At 36.4% G+C, this 9,161-nt stretch overlaps 1 pseudogene; it reads right to left on the bottom strand.

The window, feature by feature from the left end:
• Nucleotides 1–675: 675 nt before the first annotated feature.
• LOC102506878 lies at nt 676–1,399 on the bottom strand (annotated as a pseudogene).
• Nucleotides 1,400–9,161: the final 7,762 nt, after the last annotated feature.

The raw sequence follows: 9,161 nt of genomic DNA, 5'->3' as shown, positions 1-9,161 counted from the left end.
TTTTAAAGTTAATTTAATTGATTTATTTTTACAGGTCCCACCCAGGTAAGAATGCACCAAATATATACGTATTTCTTTTTTACCTTTTCTTACAGCAAATGACAAAGACTCAAGTTTACTGGCTTTACTTTTTTAAACCTAAGCTTAGCATTGTACTTTTAAACAATTGTTAAAATGTAGTACGTTTCCAGCATTTATGCACAACTAGAAAACATACTCAATTTATATTAAAACAGAAATGTATCACCACTGATGCATTAATATTTTAACTACTAAATACTAAAAAATTTGAAATTATTTTTTGTGGAAGATTAATTCTGGCAATGTTGACTTCACAGAAGACTGACACTACTTGGCTAATGTTTCAAACACAATGGAAAAGGTCTGTCTTGGTATTAGTTCACAAAAGAGTCATGGCCACCTTAGATTACATTTAATAAAAAAAAGCAGAGTGCATATACAGATTTACAACAATTTTAAAGGCAAAAAATATGAAACTATTATGCAGTACCAACAATAAACTCAAAAGTCTATGACAAATAGGGCTTCAATGAACTGTTTATAAATACTTTAGGTACAGTTATACTGAAAGTTGAGTTCATTTTAAATCTTCAACAAATGTTCCTATTAATCCTCAAATGTTTATAGTTTAACATTTCTGTTAAATGCACGCAATTATTCATTATCAAGTATAGCAGCTGCTCCTTGCCATTTCATTGTTAAGGACTTTAACTAGTCATCTTTTTCAACTTCTACTCTTTCTTCACCATTCATGACAATTCTTTTTGTGGTGACTTTTCTGCTATTAACTATTTTAGTAGAAGTTAATATAGATTTGAAGTTGCCCATCCCACTACCACCAAATGACATGGAAGAGAATGAAGTGAGGCCCCCATGACCTAGTGAACTGGAGAACATACATCTTGTATAAAAAGAAGGAGACCTTTCATCCAAAAGGTCAAAATCTACTAAGGGCAGAGAAAAACCACCCTGTGCCCTGATGCCTGTTCCCATGGAGCCCCTTTGCCCCTTTGATTCCAAAAAAAGTCCTCAAATGGGTCTTCAAAGAGGCTGAATGGAAACAGGTCTCTTCCACCAAAAAATTCCCTGAATACAGCATTTGGGTTATGGAATGTGAAGCCAAATTCAAATGGATTGTCAAAATGATTTCCACCTCTACCATTTAATTTTCTTTGGCATATTTATCATAGGTGTCCCCCTCTTTAGCATCTGATAACATCTCATATGCTTCAGCTACTTGTTTTAATTTTCTCTACTCTTCTTTATTCTCAAGATTTCGATCTGGTTTACATACCAGTGCCAGTTTCTGATATGCCTTTTAAATATCCTTGGCTGAGGAATGTCTCTGCATGCCTAGAACTTCATACTAATCCACCATGTTTTAGCAAGCTGTTGGAAGGATTCCAAGGACATGGAAGAAGGTGGCAGGAAGAAGCAGTAGTGGGGTGGTGGCCTGGCTCTCCCATTGGCTCTGGCACAGCTGTGCTGGTGATGGCAGTGGAGGTGGCAGCTCCTCATGCTTTCCTTTCTCTCCATGGATTTAATTTTTTAGATGTTATTATAAATGGAATTGCATCCCTAACTTCATTTTGGATTGTTTGTTCCTGGTGTACAGAAATACAACTGTTTTGTTTTGTTTTGTTTTGTCCCCTGTAACTATGAACTCAGTTCTAGTAACTTTCTTGTAGATTCTTTTGGATTTTCTAAAAATTGGATCATATAATCTGTGAATAGAGGTAACTTTACCCCTTCATTTTCAATTTGATGCCCTTTTTTCCCTTTGTCTAATTGGTATGATTAGTACTTCCATTAAAACATGAATGGAAAATGATGAAAGTGGGTATCTTTGCCTAGTTAGTGATCTTAGGGGGTAAAGTTTGCAGTTTTTCACCATTGAGTATGATGTTAACTGTGGGTTTTTAATAAATGTCCTTTATCGTGTTGAGAAATTTTCCCTCTAGTCCTAGTTTTCAGAGTCTTAATCATGAAAGGATGTTGGGTTTTGTCAAATGCCTTTCCTGCATCAATTGAGATGACCATGAGAGGTTTTGTGCCCTTTGCTCTATTAATGTTGATGTTAATGCATTGATTTTCTTATGTTGACCTACTTTTGTATTCCACTTGGTCATGGTGAATAATTAATTTAATATGCTACTGGATTTGGTTGGTAATATTTCGTTAAGGACTTTTGCATCTATATTCATAAGGGATATTGATCTATAATTTTCTTTCTTGTGATGTCTTTATTTGGCTTTGTATCAGAGTGATGCTGGCCTCATACAATGAGTTGAGAAATGTTCCCTTCTATTTAATATTTTTGAAAGAGTTTTGTTTCCTTTTTTGTATATGTATATTTTTATTGAAATACAGTCACTTAACAATGTGTCAATTTCTGGTGTACAGCACAATGCTTCAGTCATACATGAACATACATATATTCATTTTCATATTCTTTTTTCACCATAGGTTACTACAAGATATTGAATATAGTTCCCTGTGCTATACAGTATGAACTTGTTGTTTATCTATTTTATATATATATATATTAGTTAGAATCTGCAAATCTCAAACTCCCAATTTATCCCTTACCACCTCCTTCCCCACTCCCAGTAACCATAAGTTTGTTTTCTATGTCTGTTACTCTGTTTCTGTCTTGTAAATAAGTTCATTTTTTTTAAGATTCCACATATACATGATATCATATGGTATTTTTCTGGTTTGATAAATTTCTTTTCTATTAGCTTGGTTTCTTTTTGGGTTTTATGACTCTTTATATGCTTTTGATTTGTGGTTATCTTGTTTTTCAAGTATGTTAACCCCTTACTATATCTTTTTCCTTTAGACTGGTAGTCATGTAGGCTCAAACAAATCCTAAAAAGAATGAAGGAAAGAAAAAAAAAAGAAAAAGAATAAAAAAAGAAAAGGGGAAAAAACCTATATTTTCTTGCTTCCCTCTCTGACCTTTTATGACTTTGATGTCTTTTTTTTTTCTTTTTTTTACATCTTCATGTTTATTCTCTTGCAACTCATTGTAGTTATCGCACTTCCACTTATGGTTTTCTTGTTTCTATAGATTTCTGCTTCTTTTCTATTTAGAGTAGACCTTTCAATATTTCTTTTACCACAGATTTAGTATCGCTAAACTCTTTTACTTTTTGCTTGTCTGTGAAATTCTTTCTCTCCTCTTCTACTCTAAAAGATAGTCTTGCCAGATAAAGTATCCTAGGTTGCAGCTTTTTCTCATTGAAAATATCTTGCCAGTCCCTTCTGGCCTGCAGTGTTTGTGTAGAGAAATCAGCTGAAAGCCTTATGGGGGTTCCCTTGTAACTAACTCTTTGTTTTTCTCTTGCTGCCTTTAGAATCATTTCTTTATCTTTAAATTTGGCCCTCTTAATTATAATATGTCTGGATGTAGGTCTGTTAGGGTTCTTTTTGTTTGGGACCCTCTGTGCTTCCTGTACTTAGATATCTGTTTCCTTCTTTAGGTTTGGCAAGTTTTCAGTCATGATTTCTTAATATACCTTTTCAATCCCCTTTTCTCTTTCTTCTCCTTCTGGGACCCACTATTATGTGTAGGTTGGCATGCTTTATATTATCCCATTGGTCCCTTACATTGCTTGCATTGGTTTTTACTTGCTTTTCTGTCTACTGTATTGGGTGACTTCTGTTATCCTGTCTTCTAAGTTATTTATTCATTCCTCTGCATTATCTGGTCTGCTTTTGATTGCCTTTAGCTTGGCTATTATCTTAGTCATTGAGTTTTCTGTTTTTCATTGGGTCCTCTTTATAGTTTCTATTTCCTTTTTGTTGTATTCTCTGTTTATATGCACAGTTTCTCTTATTTCCTTCAGTGCTTTTATCACCCTCTTTTTGAAGTCATGATCTAGTAGGTTGTTAGGGTATATCTCATTGTTCATTCTTTTAGGGGACTTCTCTAGTTCTTTTAACTGGGAGTGGTTCCTCTGCTTCTTCATTTTACTTATATTTTCTGGCTCTATGAATTTAGGAATATCAGTTATCTACTGTGGTCTTGAAGGCCTGGTTTATTTTTTGTTTGTTTGTTTTTATTTAAAGTGGGAGTTTTCCTGTGTAGACTGTGTGCATCTAATAGTTTTCTTGCAAGGGCTGTTCTTATTATGGGTGGCTGCCACATCTTTCTTCCATGTGTGTTGGATATTATCCCTTTGATGGGGGGTGTGGTTGGTGCTGTGGTTATCAGAGCCTGCTCTGGTTGTTGTTGTTGAGCAGGGCCTCCTTTTTTGTTCTGTGGTTGTCACAGCCTTGACAGGGGCCTGGTCTGCTCTCTTGTTGCTGGAATAGGGGCTTCTAGACCCATTTCTGAGCTGTGGTGTGTAGTAGGCAGGGTTGGAGTGCTTCAGCTAGAAAGAAGAGTTGGCAAGAGATGTCCACTGAGAAGTGCTCTCTGTGGCATTGTCTGTCACTTGTTATGTGGGCTTAGGAAGTACTCTTTGTTAATGCTAAATTTGTCCTACCTCAGCTACAGGAATGTGTTGTCCCCCACTCTGGTGTCCCCCAGGTTCTGGACCCCAGGAACCACCAGTGCAGATCTGCCAATGTCAGGTAGTAGAGCCCGCTGTAATGAGCGTTCAGTCATACACCTCAGTCTGTAGTGCACCATAGGGTCAGTGCAGACTTCAGCCCCACTTCCATGTGCTGTACAGTATGGTTCATCGGCCTGTTGTAAATACATGTACTGACCCCTGCCATGCAACAGAACTCTGCTCACTGCCTGTCTGTCCCAGAGGCATGGGTCCACAAAGGGTCCAGAGAGAGCAAATCCACCCTCTCTGCTTGGGGCTGTAAACAAATCTCAGTCCCGCCTGTGATGCTGCAGGGCCACTGGGTATGGATTCAGCTTTCAGCCCTGCCTCCATGCAGCAGTGACGGCTATGACTGAGCCCCATCTCTCTTCTCACAAGAACACACCAACAATGGAGCCAAGCGGAGACAGAGGATATGGCCCGGCTACATCGTGCCCCTCCCCCACATGCATACCAGTACTGGTGCTTTTTATGGGGGTCCCAGCTGTTCTGTTCTGCACACATCCCCAGCCAGAGCTCACACTGCCCTCCAGTCCCCTGAAGCTGCCTCTGTGCAGTGGGCCCCAGCACTCTCCCCGGGCTTGTCATCTCCAGCAGCCAGTCACAGCTTGTCCCTGGCAGCATGCATCTAGGGCTGGGGAATCACAGGGACCATCCATGCCAGTTTATCTTAGTTCTGTCAAGCAGCTGCCACTTTCTTCTCCAAGCCTCGGAAGCGCCACTCCTGTCCCCACTGACCTCCCAGAAGAGAGGGGGTGTCTTAGCATTAGGGTGCCTTTCTTCCTTTGCTGCTCCCTCCCTGCAGGACTGATCCTGCACCAATTTTTTTTCTTTTTTTCTCTCACTGGATTTTGTGACAATCCTCCTGTATTTCGAAGCAAGTGACAATCTGCCAGGGTTCAGCAGGTGTTTTGTGCAATTCAGTGGGTTTATAGATGTAATTCTTGTATTTGTGAAAGGGGGCAAGTTGTGAGTCTCTCTACTCTGCCGCCTTGGCACCTTCTCCTAGACTGTTTTCTTATTTACCTTTCACATATAAGTGATATCATACAGTATTTGTCCTTCTCTATCTCACTTAGCATAATACCCTCAAAGTCCATATGTGTTGTTGCAAATGGCAAAATGTCATTCTTCTTTAAGTCTGAGTATTCCATTGTGTGTGTGTGTGTGTGTATGTGTGTGTGTATGTATGTGTATGTGTGTGTATATATATATATATGTATATCACATCTTCTTTATCCATTCATCCATTGATGGACACTTAGGTTGCTTTCATATTATGGCAATTATAAATAATGTTGCTATAAATATTGGTGTGCATATATCTTTCTGAGTTAGTGTTTTTGTTTTTTTTTTTTGAACACATACCAAGGAGTGGAGTTACTGGAAAATATAGTAGCTCTTTTTTCAGTTTTTTGAGAAACCTCTGTACTATTTTCCACAGTGGCTACATGAACTTACATTCCCACCAACAGTATGTGAGGTTTTCTTTTCTCCACATCCTTGCCAACATTTGTTATTTGTGTTCTTTATGGTGATAGCCATTCACAGATGTGAGGTGACATCCCATTGTGGCTTTGATCTGCATTTCCCTGATGATTAGAAGCATTGAGCATCTATTCAGTTGTTCTGCCCATTATAAAATTAGGTTGGTTCTTTTACGTTGAGTTGTATGAGCTGTTTATACATTTTGAATATTAACCCCTTATAGGTCATATCATTTGCAAGTATATTCTCCCACTCAGTAGGTTGTCTTTTCATTTTGTCAGTGGTTTCCTTTGCTGTGCAAAAGCTTTTAATTAGGTCCCACTTGTTTACTTTTGCTTTTATTTCCTTTGTTTTAGGAGACATATCCCCCAGAAATATTGCTACTATTTACATCAAAGAGTGTCCTATGTTTCCTTCTAGGTATTTTATTGTTTCCAGTCTCACTTTGTATAGACTATCAGAGAATGTTCTACTCTCATTCTTTTACATGCAGCTGTCCAGTTATCCCAGCACCACTTATCGAAGAAACTATCTTTTCTCCATTGCATATTCTTGCCTCTTTTGTCATAGATTAATTGACTGTAAGTGCATGGGTTTATTTTGGGGCTCTCTATTCTGTCCCATTGATCTATGTGTCTGTTTTAGTGCCAGTACCACACAGTTTTGAATACTGTAGCTTTGTAGTATAGTCTGAAGTCAAACAGCATTTTGAATCCATTGCTCCATTCTTCTGTCAGAAGATTGTCTTGGCTATTTGGGGTCTTTTGTGTTTCCATACAAATTTTTAAATTATTTGTTCTAGTTCTGTGAAAAAATGCCATTGGTATTTTGACAGGGATTGCATTGAATCTGTAGACTGTCTTGGGTAGTATGGTCATTTAAACAATATTAATTTTTCCAATCCAAGAACACAGTATATCTTTCCATCTGATTGTGTTGTCTTCAATTTCTTTCATCAGTGTCTTATAGTTTTCTGAGTACAAGCCTTTTACCTCCTTAGGTAGGTTTACTCCTAGGATTTTTTTTCTTTTTAATGCAATGGCAAATGAAATTGCTTCTTTGATTTCTCATTCTGATAGTTGTTGGTGTATAGAAGTGCAACAGATTTTGTATATTAGTTTTGTATTGTGCAACTTTACTGAATTCACTGATGAGCTCTAGGAGTTTTCTAGTGGCATCTTTAGGATTTTCTATGTATAGTATCATGTCATCTGCAAACAGTGACAGTTCTACTTCTTCCTTTTCAATTCAGATTCCTTTTAGAAAATTATGAAATGAAAAAGCTCATTGGTAAAGGCAAACATATAATAAAGGTAGGAAATCATCCATGCATAAAGGTAATTAGAATGTTAAAAGACAAAAGTAGTAAAATCATCTATATCCATAATAAGCAGTTAAGGGATACACAAAACAATTAGATGTAAAATATGATATATCAAAAACAGTCATTGTGAGGGGAGGAGTGTACAAAGGCACGATTTCAAAAGTGTATTTGAAATTAAGAGATCAGCAACTTAAAACAATTTTTTATATATATCTCATGGTAACCATAAACTAAAAATCTATAATAGATACACACACAAAAAAGAGAAAAACAAATCCAAACAGAACACTAAAGTAGTCATCAATCACAAGAGAACAAGAGAAGAAGGAAGGAACAGAATAGACCTACAAAAACAACTCCAAAACAATGAACAAAATGGCAATAAGAACATACATATCAATAACTACCTTAAATGTAAATGGACTAAATTCTGCAATCAAAACACACAGAGTGGCTGAGCAGATACTGGAAAACTCCCCAAAATCCTATATATATGCTGCCTACAAGAGACTCACATCAAATCTAAAGACACACACAGACTGAAAGTGAGTGGATGGAAAAAGGTATTCCATGCAAACGGAACTCAAAAGAAAACTGTAGTAGTAATATTTATATCAGACAAAATAGGCTTTAAAATAAAGGGTGTTAAAAGGGACAAATAAAGAGACTACATAATGATCAAGGGATCAATCCAAGAATAAGATATAACAACTGTAAATATATTCACACCCAACATAGAAGTGCTGAAATATATAAGGCAAATATTAACAGAAATAAAAGGAGAAATTGATAGTAACACAATAATAGTAGGGGACTTTAACATCCCAATTACATCAATGGACAGATTATCCAGATAGAAAATCAATAAGAAAACACTGGCCTTAAGTGACACATTAAACCAGTAGACGCATTATTTGGACACATTAGTCCAACACCAGTTGGACTTAATTGATATATAGAAAGCATTCCATATGAAAGCAGCAGAATACACATTCTTTTCAAGTACATATGGAACATTCTCCAGGATAGATCACATGTTTGACCACAAAACATGCCTTGATAAATTTAAGAAAATTGAAATCATATCAAGCATCCTTTTCAATCACAGCACTATAAGACTAGAAATCAACTGCAAGTAAAAAAAAAAAAAGACAGAGAAAACAAAAACACTTTGAGGTTAAACAATATGCTACTAAACCAATGGATCATTGAAGAGATAAAAGATTAAAAAAAAAATACCAGAAACAAGTGAAAATGAAAACAATGATCCAAAACCTGTGGGATGTGGCAAAAGCAGTTCTATGAGGGAAGTTTATAGAGATACAAGCTTACCTCAGTAAACAAGAAAAACCTCAAATAAACAAGCTAACCTTACACCTAAAGTAACTAGAGAAAGAAGAACAAACAAAACCCAAAGTTAGTAGAAGGGAAGAAATCATAAATATCAGAGCAGAAATAAATAAAACAGAGACTAAAAAAAAAAATAGAAAAGATCAATGAAACTAAAAGTTGGTTCTTTGAACAGATAAACAAAATTGATAAACCTTTAGCCAGACTCATTCAGAAAAAAAGGGGAGAGGTCCCAAATCAATAAAATCAGAAATGAAAAAGGAGAAGTTACAACTGACAGTACAGAAGTATAAAGGATCATAAGAGACTACTACAAACAACTACATGTCAATAAAATGGACAATGTAGAAAAAATGTACAAATTCTTAGAAATGTACAATCTCCCAAGACTGAACCAGGAAGAAATACAAAATATG

This window comes from Camelus ferus, chromosome X (genome assembly GCF_009834535.1).
Source record: "Camelus ferus isolate YT-003-E chromosome X, BCGSAC_Cfer_1.0, whole genome shotgun sequence".
NCBI lineage: Eukaryota > Metazoa > Chordata > Mammalia > Artiodactyla > Camelidae > Camelus > Camelus ferus.
This window is presented reverse-complemented; position numbering and strand designations above follow the sequence as displayed.